Consider the following 14,111-nt stretch of genomic DNA (forward strand, 5'->3'; position numbering starts at 1 on the left):
ATGCAGGACCTCCCAGCCTTCATCATGCAAAAGAATCACCCTGAGATCTTCTGGGAAATGCAAATTCCGGCATCCTTCCCCCACAGATTATTTTTCAGGAAGTCTGGGATGAGGTCCAGAAATCTGTATTTTATCAAATTATCCAGGTGATTCTGATACTCTAGACTAGTCAAAGAAAATATCCAGCTCCCTATGCCTTATTTCTGTTTTATTTGTAAATGCTAAAAACGATCAAAGAGTGACATAAAATAAATGTGAAATCAGAAGCATAATCTCTCATTCAAATCATGGATAAAGTATGATCGAGCATTTTCAAACCTAGCTGCACTCTGTTTAAGTGTGGGGTGTGCGTATGAGTATTTTAATAATCAGAAAGGGAAGGAATCTCACCCCTTAAATATTAAAAGCCCTGTCTGTAAGAATTCTTTGGAATAAACCACTAATAAGATAGATCCAAGTCCTGAAGGATTTACAAAGAAATCTGTGGTACATGTCAGAAACACCAGGTTTCCTGGAAGACAAGAGAACCGGGGGAGGGGGGTGGGGGGGAGGGGGGTTCGAGGCAGTGGTGGGGGAATGAAACCAAGGGGCTGGAGAGCATCTCCTGCTCAGTGAAGGACAGTCAGGGAGGCTGCTGGTACAGCATACAGGGTGTTCAGAACCCTGCTTTAACCCAAGCCAAACCACAGGGAACAAGAAGCCATATGAAGCATGAAGTGATGGCAACTGGCGGGGAAAGGGTCTGGGCGGGCTGCACTCCGACATCAGTGAGAAGCTGACAGGCCACGGAACCATGTATGCTCCCAGCAATAGCAGCTGTCTCCGTAAAGGATCTGGGGTTGAGATGCTTTTCACAACCCTCTGGCCAGAACCAGAATTCACCTAGGATGTAATTGGATGAGTGACTTGGGGGGAGTCACCATCCTTCCAACCAGAAACAATTGCTAAGACGTCTGTTAAAAGTATAGATTCTGGGGCCTCACCCATGGGAGGGTGGGGAAGAGGCTCAGGAATAAGATGCTAGAATTGCTCCCTCAGGTGATTCTGGTGCAGCCAGCCTGGCACCAGACTACATAGCCACACCCAAACCTCAGTCTCACTCTAGATTCCTTAACATGCAATCACAGAGTGATCCAACCCCTTGGATGTACTGATGAGGAAGCAAAGACCTGGAGAAGTGGTGTATTTTGCCAAAGATCCCACAGTGAGAAGAGACAGGGCCCAGAGAGCTGTCGCCCACCCTGGCTCTAATCAAAGACCAGAGATTAGAGCAGGACAAGTGACCTGACTGGCCCGGGCCTCAAATAACCACACCCACATAAAGCCACACTGCTCTGTCTCCAGGCTCCAGCCAGGAGCCACCCTTAATTAACCTGGTGGCAGCTACCAGAATTGGAAGCTGTGGGTCAAAGTAACTTAGCCCGTCTGCTTAATACCCTTCTTTTCCTCAGCAAAATGGTGCCAATAGGCCAAACAGAGAGCCCATGAAACTTCAGAGTCAGTGCAAAGTGCTCAGTATTTTATTATATAAATGTTTATTTACCCACAATTAAGTGAAAAGTGTTAAAATGATTATAGTGTATGTGTGTATATAAACAAAGAGAAGTTAAAAATGTTATCTCTGGAAGGTGGATCATAGACATTTTCTCTTCACAATTAACTTTTGGTTTATTTGTATTGTCTAATTTTTCCACAATAAATATGTAATAGTTACATAATAAAATTCATCAGAGTTGAGCTCTTTTAAGCACATTTGGTACTGAGCCCTTTTGCATGTGCTTGTAATTTATAATCTCATGGTTGTTCTAATGTCCACAAATACCTGGTGGACTTATTATATCCACATGCACCTGCCAAGCCAGCCAGTCATCTGTGGCAGACAGTTCACCCAGGGTAGCCAGTCACTGGTATTGGCAAGAGCAGCAAGTTCTTTATGTCTGAGCATGGTCCAGTTACCTCCTGAGGCAGGAGATCCCCACCTGATTTAGGCGGCATCAGGTCCACAGTAGGGAGTCACCTACAGTTCCCAGGGGGCAGCCAAGCCCAGAGGTTGACCATCCTACTATCAGTTAGCATGGGAAGGTATAGCAAGAAGTGTAAGGTGCCCTGGCAGATGGGCATGGCCCTGTGTGTGGGCATGACCCTGAGCTGGGACCCCTATGATGCCAGGCAAGTTGCCAATTAGAAGCAGGGCACTACTTCCTGGGAAGGAGAGGGATCTGGGCAGAGAAATGTAAGGCTCTAAGGGCCCAAATGTGGAAGTGAGTTATTGAGACAGAATTATGGCACAGGTGAGGAAGCAGCTGAGGTGATGAGAGTGACAGTGATGGTGATACTAAGAACAGATAACTTTTATTGAGCACTTACTATGAGGGGGGACTCCCCCAGAACCCCAGAATTATCTTCTGGAAGTGGGCCTCTTGTAGTACAGACTTCCCCTGCTAGGTGAGTGTTCTAGGAACCCGTCTGTATCAGTGTCCAGCTGGTGTTGTTAAGAGAGGCTGCATTCAGCTTCAGTGAATTTTCTTTTTAAGACTCTCAACTCATTTGCCCATTTCATGATTTGTGAGCACACCTGCCCACACCAGGCTGAGTGTTCAGTTTTTGGCCAAAAATGGTATGGGCCCTCCTACCCCACCCTTCGTATTCATCTGACCTCATCCCAAGTGACTTTTTTTTGCTTATTTCTCCAAATGAAAAAAGCCATCAAAAGGAAACATTTTGTTGATGTACAAGACATGAAACAAAAAATGGCAGAAGAACTAAAAGGCATCAAAATCTATGAATTCAAAAACTGTTTTGAGCAGTGGAAAAAATGTCTTGATAGATGTATTGCATCAAATGGATGACTGAAGGTGACTGAAGTTTAAACATGTCAGAATAAATACACAATTTTTTATAAATAAATTTTTTGCTTCCCCCTCATAAATGCCAGATACTCCACCCTGTGATTTATGTATATTAACTCATTTAATCCTTAGGACATCTATTATACCCATTTCATAGAGAAGAAAGCCAAAACAACAAAAAGTTAAATGAGCTACCAAGATTATGGGACTAATAAGTGGTGGAGTCAGGATCTGAACCCAGGCACTTGGGGTCTAGAACACATGCCAGTAACCACTATACCATGATGGCCCTTGAGAGGACATGGCCAGCAAAGTTACTGAACTGGGAGCGGGGGGCCAAGGGTGAAAACCAAGCTGGCCATGGAAATTCTGTTTCACGTCTCTTGTAGATTAGATCTGTTTGTACTTGTTAGACTCTTATCAGTATATGATGATCTCCTTTCAGTTTACAGGCTCTCTGAAGTTAAAAATTCCAGGTTACGGGTCATTTTACATTTGTTATGTTTTAAGTGGGTTGTTTCCTGATGCTGTAGACTGAGTCACTCTCAGCTTATCAGTAATTGTTTCTGCAGTACACTGGGAGTTAGCTTTGGGCAGATTTTCTGCAGACAGCTGATCCCTTCCATGGACACAGATTTTTGGAGTTTACAGGCCAGAAAACTGAGACAGGGAGGAAGCTGTGTTGCTAGAGAGCAGGCTGACTTGGGACGGGGCCAGGGAAGAGCGGAGCTTCACAGCCGAGTGACAGCCCAGGAGACAGCCTCCCTTCAAAGGACTCCCTTCTGCGAAAAAGAGGGAGGGATGTTTCCACTGGTCACTTATGGAAAGAGACATAAAGATGCACTTTAATACAATACGTTGAGTCCTTATAAAGCACTTCAGGCCCTATCCCAAGCTCCACCTACACAACTGCTTGGGGTTTCTATGAGTCACGAAGAGTGTTATGGAAACTGGGGCTATGTTTCCAGTGACCCTGGTTAGTCAGAGACGACAATGGCTATATCTATCTTCATTGCTCAAGAGGCCACTGTTGGTGAGTACACACTTACCTTTGGTTAATGAATGACTTTCAGTTCCCCAGGAGACTAAAGAGCAGCATCCACAATGAAAGTGGCACCAGGGAACATGACCTTGAAGTGTGCCTGGGTCAAATAGGCATTTTTTTATCTTTTGCATTGCTTTGGATTCGGTCAAAAGACTGGCTATGATAGCAACATATGATGTATTTATCATCACCCCAGTGAGGAAATCTAAAAAAAAATAACTAGAAAATATCCCTGCACTGCCATGAGAAAGTGGCCATGTGACCCTGGGCAAAGCGCTTTGCTGCTCTAAACCTAGATTACTACTCCCACCTCCCAGGTATTTTTGTGAAAATTAAGTTAGTAATACATTAAAGTTTCTAGCTCATAGCAATGTTCAATAAATGTTAGCTGAATCAGAATCTAAGTAGACATCTAAGATGAATCGGGCAGTTCCGGAAGCGTTAAGAGCCCGGAAGGTAGGTGTGCAGAGCGAGCACGCCCCTCTTTCTCTTCTACAGCTGGACACAGGCTTTGTCTCCAAGCTGTAGGACAATATAACTATAAGCCAAACTTTCTTACAAGTAATCCAGCACATTTCTCAAATATGTTTAAGATCTGCTTTCTCAAGTTACTTGGAACAAACTCAGCCTTGCAAAAACGGCTCTGCCACCCCTGCCACTCCAGCTCGCCTCTCAAGGCAGAGAATTGGTTTGTCTGGAAGAGTTGAGTCAAGGCTTTGGGTTTAAAAAAAAACAAACAGAAAACACTTTTTTTCCCATCCAAGCCCATAGTATTTTCCTAGAGCAGTGATTTTCAACCAGTGTGTCGCAAAAATCTTTAAAATATGTAATATTTGACTATTTTAGTCAGGGACACTGACCTCTTTTCCCTTACATTGCCAAAAGAAAAATGACAACAACCAACACAACAAAGCCATTCTGGTGTGAATTAAAATTATACTCATTTTTTGTCAGATTGGCAAAAAATATATTTTTTGGTGTGCCTCAAAATTTTAGTAATTAGTTTGTGAGTGCCATGAGATGAAAAAGGTTGAAAATCACTGTCCTAGAGAAAAGTGTTTCCTCCGCATTTAACACACACATAAAGACCCAAAGGATGTTGATGTGGCAAAGAACCCTCTGTGCCCGAAGAACCCCACATTTTAAGTACTCTGAACACAGGCCCACAAAAATATCAGTGTTTCCCAGGAGTGCTTACTTATTTCTCCCTCTTTAGAATATTAATATATCTCTGTGCCTGTAAGAAGGTCTCAAAGAGAACATGTTTCTTTCTAACTAATCAGGAACTATATGGCAAGATGTGAACTTTTTAAAATATTCAAAACTCCCACTTTGCCAAGGACCATAAGTTTCCCAGTGGCTACTTCAGGGTCCCATGAGTGAGGCTGGTTTCCGTCCCTCTGCTCTCTGCCAGGGCAGGATGTGAAACTCCTGCAAAGGCAAACAGTCGGCGAGCTCCTGCCCTGTGCCAGGTGTTGCGTGTCGAGGATGCAGAGCAGAATCTCTCGTCATAGTCTCTTGCAAGGATTTCACAGGTCAAGGTGAGAAAAACACGGAATCCAAAATATGCAGTGGGCAAAAGTAGGTTCACAGTTGTTTGTGTGGAAAAAGGCATGCAGGCTGTGATTTTTACAATAGGTTTATTAACCCAAAAGTACGTCACTCACAACTGTAAACCTACTTTTGCCCACCCCTGTAAGTATTCAATGAGAAGCATTTAACAATTATTTGGGCACTAAATTTCTGATCTTGCAAAACAAGAAGTGATCCTTCCTAATGTTGATAAATTAAGGAAATAAAAACTACTAATACACTATATATAATTAAAAATATAACTGAAAATTGAAATGTGGCTAGCAGAGATTAGCAAAGTGGGGAGGAAAGGGGGTGATTTCTTCACCTTGCAGAGTTAGGACTTGACACAGAAAATCTGCAGTTGACGTATCAAGGAGCAGAGGTATCAGCATGCTATCCAGGGTTATGGGGAGACTGTGATTGCATCCTGGGAGGTGGACTAGAACATACCTCTCTCTATCACTGCTACATTTTTTACTATTTGTACTACTTTTTATAATCACAGACAGTGACACTGTGAACGATTCATATATAGGTGTGTGTGATTCATACACATATAACTCATATGAACTTATGAACTACATATGAATATTTCCACTTAATATTTACATATTCATATATATTTCACATAGGTATATGAAAGGCCACCGATAGAACATGAGGAAGTCAATCAGAAAACTCTCTGTGGAAATTCCAAGTGGTCTAAGAAGATGAAAAGCTGGACAACATAGAAAAGCACTGACAGTAGCATGTATTTGCCAGATAAGGAGGGTGCTGACGAGCTCATGATAACAGAAAGTTACACTGAACGCCCAGTTAGAGGTCCCGTCCATCCAGCAACGACCCCACAGCTCCTGGCAAGTTTTACACCTTACAGAACTGCACTGAACTTTCACTTGTCCACCTGCTATTTTCCTCTTCAAAACTGCAGTCAGGAAGTTGTCAGCGCCTGTTTCACTCAGTGTCAGGGTAGACACGGGGCAGAACCAGAGTCTGCTGGAACAGAGCATGCTTTACCACCCTGGAGAGTTGCTCAGAATCTTCCCTTGATTCTCACATACTGTGAGGCAAAACAACTCCACATGGATAATCCATTGTCCGAAGCCAGTCTCACCCCAGGGAACTCTACTAGGGAGCCACTGGCCCCAGAGCTCAGCACATCTCCGTTTGCTAAAAGCCGCCTTCAGCCCTGGGTGTTTTTCCTCTCCTAACTGAAGTGCACTCTGCCTATACTCGGGATCAAGCCTCCTTTGGGAACAAAGAGCCTTAAAAACTTACAGCCTTGTCCCCACCTTGCTCTTAATGGCCTCCCTTCTCCAGAAGGAGCCAGATGTCAGTCTCCTCTCCAGGAGAAAGCCCTGAATCCAGAGTGCTTCTTCCGAGAAGGTGGGGACAGAGACACTGCCTCCAGCACAAAGGGCACAAATGTCTCTGTCTGTTAATGTATTTAGCAAATAATAATATAGAACCCTAGAAACAAGCTAGTAGAAAAGAATTTCATTCTAATTGTGTCCCCTCAGGCACCAGAGCAATTGCAGTTTTTTTTTCTCCTTCCCCAGCTGTACCCCTGTCAAGACTCTAGTTCTTTTGTTCCCAAGTCTTGGCCTTCCAAGATCTTCCACGAAGAAAAAACAACTATTTACTCAATTCCTTCAATACTTGTTATTTTTTGGCCCAGCTGAGAAAGCGCAAGACTGCGGAGAAGGCACAGACGCCTCTGTGTTACTCCCTCACTGCTGTCTTCAGCACATGCAGGTAGAGCCATCGCTCACTGGAAAAATACCTGATTCCAGAGGGAGGTTCCCAGAGAGCCTCTTCTTGCTCCTCAGCCATGACAGGAGTGGAAGGGGTCTCTAGGTCTCTGCCACTCCCCCTTCCTAGAACATTCATCTGCTCCTGGTAAATACCATTGTCTGCAGACTCCCAAGGGCCTGCGTGCAGGTGCAGCGGTGTCTCTGCTCTGCGCTTGCTCTCACCTAGTTAGGGCACTCTCTCCCACTGGACTCTGAGCCCCTTAAGGACAGAGCTTACGCTAATCTCAGTGTCCCTGACCCAGGGCCTGACCCCTGACCCCACTCAATGTCAGTGCTGTGCATGTGCACTCCAAGCCAGAGCCCGCCCAGTGAGTGACCAGGAGAGTGGTACTGGTGGTGGCTGGACTGACATCCGCTCTAAAAGGCCCGAGATGTTCTATCTGTGCTGGAGCGTGCCACCTCAACTTCCTCACATACTTGCAGGCAAGAGAGTAAAAACTTTTCTTATCTTTAAAGATGACATTCAGATATCACCACTGCTGCATTTATTATCAATTTGGCAGTATTTCAGGAAGAATCTTATATGAATCTAACAATCCTAAGGACACCCGGAATGCTTAACATTACACATGACATTATAAGATAGGGCTTAATATAAAATGTGCACATTTCACTGTCATGAAGCTATCTACAGTTTCACTTGCCTCACTTATATATGACCACGCTGATTACATTGAAACTACATCACAGCCAAAATGTTAGGGCTCTATTGGGCAAAGGGAAAGGACTCTCAATCACATCTAATGCACAGGGCAAAGGGGGACCAAGCAAGTCTGACCATTTCATCCACAATTCTGTGACTTAGCACTTAGGAATTGAAAGCTACTCAGATATGGGAAGAGCTTACTCCACCCCTATCTACAGAGAGGCATGTAAGCCACGTCCATTTATCCGAGTCCAAACGGTGTACTTACTAGCAATGTATCTGCATCATGCCAAGCTCCATGGACACGTGGCCTGCTCTGAACCGCACATCACCCTCTGGAGTAGGAACTATCCCCCCACTTTACAGATGGTCCTCAGAGGGTAAAGTTACTTGCCGGAGGAAACTCAGAGCTCTGATGTTGCAGCTCAGGTTCTCATCCAGCTCAGCTTTGCCTCCGAAACCCACCATCCCTTGCAGGGCCTAACCTTAAATTTACTCAGTTGCTTAAAATTGTGTTCTGGCTTTTCACTGTGTTTTAAAGAGTTTCTCACTTATCTGTCTCATGCATGGAAGTCAAACAAGGCCATGTGATATTTCTATATTTTGAGATGTTAAAGAATAAATTCCCATTCAGACTGTGACTATTAAAATAGGAGGTGAGGGGGAAAAAAGAAGGAGAGTCCTACCCTGGCAAGCAGGGTAGCACCTGAGTTTCTGTCACAATTCTGCCTTCTGGTCTTTGACTAAGATGCCTCTTTTGCCCCCAAATGTTCTTTTCTTTCTCTTTTCCTTTTGTTTTTTAGCCGTCTTTAGAAGCCCAGCTCAACCGTTCCAGCCTCTGTAGAGTCTCTGCAACCCTGTGGCCTCCTGGTCTGTGCTCCGAGTTCATTCCCCTCATGAAGGCTCCAGCTCCAAGCGCAATGACTTACGATAGCTGCAGGTGGCACCTGGCACCTTCCCACCATTGGACCGTGAAGTGTTGTCAGAGGCGATGTGACCAGTGATGAGATACTGCTCTGAGATATGGAAGTCATCCAAGCCATTTCCCCTACCTCAGGCCACCCCTCCTGTGCACTGCCACACATCTCAGAGCTGAGCCCTCTGCTGTGAGACTGGAGTAACCTTAGAAAGGGGACATTCATCAGAACCAGGGTGGGATATATGGGAACTTAGTTTCAGGGATGGAGTTCTGAAATCTGTAGGTATTTCCAACCTTCCCTGGCCTACTTTCCCTTCTTTGTCTTCTCCCAGATAATAACTGAAGAGATCTGCAAATACATGCATTATTTTTAATCTTTTGAGAGGACATAAGTAATAACCTACATTCCCTGTTAGATTAGTATGATTTTTCACAATATTGCCCTTCATTTTTCCCTCTTTGAACAGGCAGATTTGCAGGATTTGGAGATTCACGTCATCTCTTCCCGTTGGACATGGGAGAGGATATGTAAATGTCTACATAAGGTCATTGGTGCTGGAGGCTGGGCACATGGGTCCCCATGGAGAATGAGCAAGTAGGACTTGACACAGCAGGACCGAGACCACTCTCCTGAGGAAGGGCTGCTTGCAACATGGGTCCCTGCTGGTGTCTGGTAACTTAGACTGTAAAAGGGTCTCCCCACTCCTAAGTGATACGAGTGACTCACTCTGCCCAAACCATATGTACAAACAATATAGCTTATGCTAAACATCTGCTTTCCTTTGGGACTCTGGAATTTTAGTATGTGGCAGGCAGAAGGTGCCTTTGTGTCCAGCCCCCATTAAAAACTTTGGGCAGAGTCTGTGACCAGCTTCCCTGGTAGACGACACTCCACACATTGTCACAACTCGCTGCTGGGGAATGAAGGGTGTCCTGTGAGACTCCCCTGGGAGAGGACTCTCGAATGGAAGCTGGTGGCTGCTTTCCTCTGGACTTGGCCCCACGTGCTTTTCTTTATCTCTGCGGGTTTCCTCTGTATTCTTTCATTGTAATAAATCATAGCTGTGCATATGACTACATGCTGAGTCCTGTGAGTCCTCCTGGCAAATCATCAAACCTAGAAGTGGTTTTGGGGGCCCCAGCACAGAGCATTTGAAAGTTTCCATAGGATATAGAATGTCCTCAAGATGGCAGCAGAGGTAAACGCAGTACTCAAGTCCTCTCACAACCACATCAAATTATAACTAAACTACAGAACAACCATCCTTCAGAAATGCCTGAAATATGGCTGAATGAAAGTTACATCTAGAATTTAAAGAAGAGGCCACACTGAGACTTGTAGGAGGGGTGAGGACACAGAACAGCCTGGTCCCACACCCACGTGTGGCGGTTTATAGTCGGAGGGACATCTCAGCTACATATCTCCCCCGAGGTGCGAAGGGCCCCAGCCCCCGCCCTGGCCCCCAGCTCATGGCTCCAGTGCCAGGAAGAGCTGTAAAACCCACTGGGGATTAAAGCTGAGGGAGTCAGAGGGCTTCTGGAGGCCCAGGAAGCTCCTCTTAAAGGGCCCTGTGTGAACTCACTCGGACTCACTTGCTCTGATCTCCAGCACTGCAGCGTAACTCGAAAGGCACCAGGGGCATATGGAGAAACAGAACCGTCTGGCATCAGGGTGAGAGCTGAGGAGGGGGACAGCTTTCTCCCAGAGAGAAGTGCTGGCAGAGGCCATTGTTCCTTTTCTGAGCCCTCCCCGCATTAAGACATCAGGGGTAGGACACCATATCTGAGCCTCCACCAAACTGGCTGACACTGTTTACCCTGCTCTGGTGATCCCCTAAGAACCCACCCGACCCAACTTCAGGCCCACCCAAGCCATTTCCAGTGGCTTTTCCGTACAAATGGCCTCTCTTGCCTCATGCCTCAGACCTTCCAAAAATCTCCCAAACAAGCAGCAACTGGCCTCTGCACACCCTGTACCTCTTGCTAAGTGGCCCCAGGCTGGCATGAGGAGCAGCCAGACTTGGTTCACAGCTTGACCTCTTCTGGACACATCCAAGCCCAGCACAAGTAGCAGCCATCTACAGATCACTCTGTACCTCAGGCTGGGTGATCCTAGGCAGGGCACAAGACATGGATGACCTTGAACTTCCCAGGAGGCCCCAGAGGCAAAGCACCTAGTGGACAGCTTTAGCCCACACCAGATTATAACCCTCCCACCTTCAGGAGTGACAGACTCAAGGGGCAGACGTGGTGAGCACCAAAGTCCCATTGAAGCAAGTCCTGCTCCTTAGGGTCGACTCCCACAGCAGGTCCTTGAAGCCAATCAGCCTGGGGTCAATCCATGAATGCCAAAGCAATCAAGGCTCAACTATGATCAAAGAACACAGCCCAGCTCTGGTGACTGTGGAGTCTGAGCCACTGGACCCCACAGGACACCTACTACATAAGGCCACTCTACCAAGTCTGGGAGATGTAGCAGCTCTACGTAATACATAGAAACAAACACAGGGAAGCAGCCAAAATGTGGAAACAAACAGGTCCCAAATGAAGAACAGAAGTCTCCAGGAAAAACAAAAGCTAAATAAAATAGAATCAAACAAACTACCAGACACAGAGCTCAAAACAATGGTTATACGATGCTCAAGGAACTGAGTGAGAACGTCAGCAGCATGAAAATGGGCATGGAAACCGTAAAAAGAACCAGCTAGAAATGAAGGATACTGTAACTGAAATGAAGAATAATTTACAGGGAATCAACACTGGAGTAAATGAAGCCAAGATCAGAACAGCAATTTGGAATGTAAGGAAGCAGAAAGCAACCAGCAGAACAGAAAAAAAAAAAAAGAAACCAAAACTGAGGATAATGTAAAAAGCCTCTGGGACAACTTCAAGCATGCCAACATTCATATCATGGAGGTGCCGAAAGGAGAAAAGAGAGAGCAAGAAATTGAAAACTTATTTTAAAAAATGACAGAGAACGTCCCTAAGCTTGGAAGGAAATAGACATACAAGTCCAGGAAGCAAAGAGTACCAAACATGATGAGACCAAAGAGACCCTCACCAAGACACATCATAACTAAAATGCAAATGTTAAAGACAAGGAGAGACTCTTAAAAGCAGCAAGAGAAAAGCAGTTAGTTAACTACAGGGGATTAACTGCCAGCGGATTTCTCAATAGAAACTTTGTGGGCCAGAGAGGAGTGGCAAGAAATATTCAAAATGATGGAAAGCAAGAACTACAACCAAGATTACTTACCCAGCAAAGCTATCATTTAGAATCAAAGGACATATAATGAGCTTCCCAGACAAAGAAACCTAAAGGCATTCATCACCACCAAACCAGTATTATTGAAATGTTAATGGGTCTCCTTTAAGAAGAAGGAAAAAAAGATAAATAATATGAACAATAAAATGGCAATAAATACATACCTATCAACTAAATCTAAAAAAATAATAAAAAAATATGAAGAAGCAGGACAGAAACACTCATAGATACAGAGAACATTTTGACAGTTGCCAGATGGGAGGGGGGTTGGGGGGCTGGGTGACTGAGCTGAGGGAATTAAGAAGTACAAATCAGTAGCTGCAGAACAGTCCTGGGGGTGTCAAGTACAGCACAGGGAATACAGTCAGCAATATTCTAATAACTATGTATAGTGGGAGATGAGTATGAGATTTATCAGGATGATCTCTTAGTAATTTACATAAGTGTCTAATCATGGGGTTGTACACCTGAGACTAATATAATATGTCAAGTATAACTGAAAATAAAAAGTAATTTAAAAAAACAAGTGCCATAGGGTATGGCCCAGATCACAAGAAGCTGTGGGCTTATAAAAGATGTGCAGTAACAGGACCTTGAAGGAATGCTTACCAAAAGGAGTAAGCAGGGTGTGGCTGGGGGGTGATAGGGTGTGCTGGGGGGGGGGGGGTGGGGGGGGGGGGGGGGGGGTGGGGTGGTGTGTGGGGGGGGGGCGGGGGCACAGCAAAATGTTACAGCAGAGAAGGCAATTACACCTGCACGATCCTTTGTCGACATTTTTTAGTATTATTTCTTTGTCTTGGGTTTGAGAAACTGTTTTGCCTATTTCCAAAATGACAGCAGATATCATAAATTCACAAGGATATTTAAAGATTCATTGCAATTCAGTCTCCTCAGTAGTGGAGTTACTGCAGGACCCAGAGGAGCCACGGCTGACACATGGGGAGAGACAACCCTGCTTCTGGCAGCATGGGTCTGGCGAAAGGAGCATGGCTTAAAAAATGTAGGTTAAGTGGAAGGAATGCTCAGTAGATACCAGGTCCACATACATGCCAAATGCCCTCTGCCTTTCCTTTCTCCTTATGATTGAGTTCGTCTTTAAAATTAAGAAACAGACCAGTCGATGGGAGAATGTGCTCTTCACTGGAAACGAATTCATTTCGTTTTAAAAGGATTGTAGTGGGTATTCAAGAACAGGGACCATGTCTAATCACAGACACTAGTATTTCTTTTTGTTGATGATCCTCACAACTCCATGAGGCAGATGATATGGCTGTCCTTTGATCTGCCAGGGCGCCTGGTCTGGTACAGGACAAGCAGTGACACTCACTTAAGACTCACCAGCTGACTGATTAGTAATGGCTTTAGAAAAATTACTGCTTTACAGAAATTAATAATTGCTGAAGTCTGTCAGTGTAAGAACAGGCTAAAAAGCACTCCAGGCATTCAGAGGAATTATTAAAATCACAAATTAAGTCATTTCTATGGACTCTATGGCAGGAAATATATTTTTAATGAGGAAATTGAAGCTAATATATAACAGCTGTCCTGTTACTGAGTAACAGAGTATTAAGGCTGATTAAATTATTAATAAAAAATATGGCAACTTGGAAATTTAACCTTTACACACACTCTGTTCCTTTTTCTTTTATATGTAGTCTCTATACTGATATTTTTTTAAAAAATCACATTTGGTCATATTTAGAAGTTGCCACTTATAATTTCCTTCGCTACTCATTAGCAGTGGAATCTTCAGCAGGCAACTCCCTAACAGTCTTCCTCGAGATCCAGTAACAAAAGTGTGTGTGCCTGGAGGAGCACGGAGCCCCTGGGAAACTTACTGGAAGATACCTATGCTAGTCAGATGCCCCAAACTCCCACTTATTTGGCGCCACCACCAGCTCCCCTAAATTAGCCAAACTGTACTTGACCCACAACCCCTGATCGGAGAATATTGTTCACATAAAGACACTGAGAATTTGGAAGTTGTTTCATATGCAG

At 44.7% G+C, this 14,111-nt stretch overlaps 1 protein-coding gene across 1 annotated transcript in view; it reads right to left on the bottom strand.

Annotated features, from left to right (window-relative positions):
- The window catches only part of THSD4 (thrombospondin type 1 domain containing 4), a 579,525-nt gene that overhangs the window by 442,766 nt on the left and 122,648 nt on the right, over positions 1-14,111 (bottom strand).

Source organism: Phyllostomus discolor, chromosome 1 (genome assembly GCF_004126475.2).
Source record: "Phyllostomus discolor isolate MPI-MPIP mPhyDis1 chromosome 1, mPhyDis1.pri.v3, whole genome shotgun sequence".
Lineage (NCBI taxonomy): Eukaryota > Metazoa > Chordata > Mammalia > Chiroptera > Phyllostomidae > Phyllostomus > Phyllostomus discolor.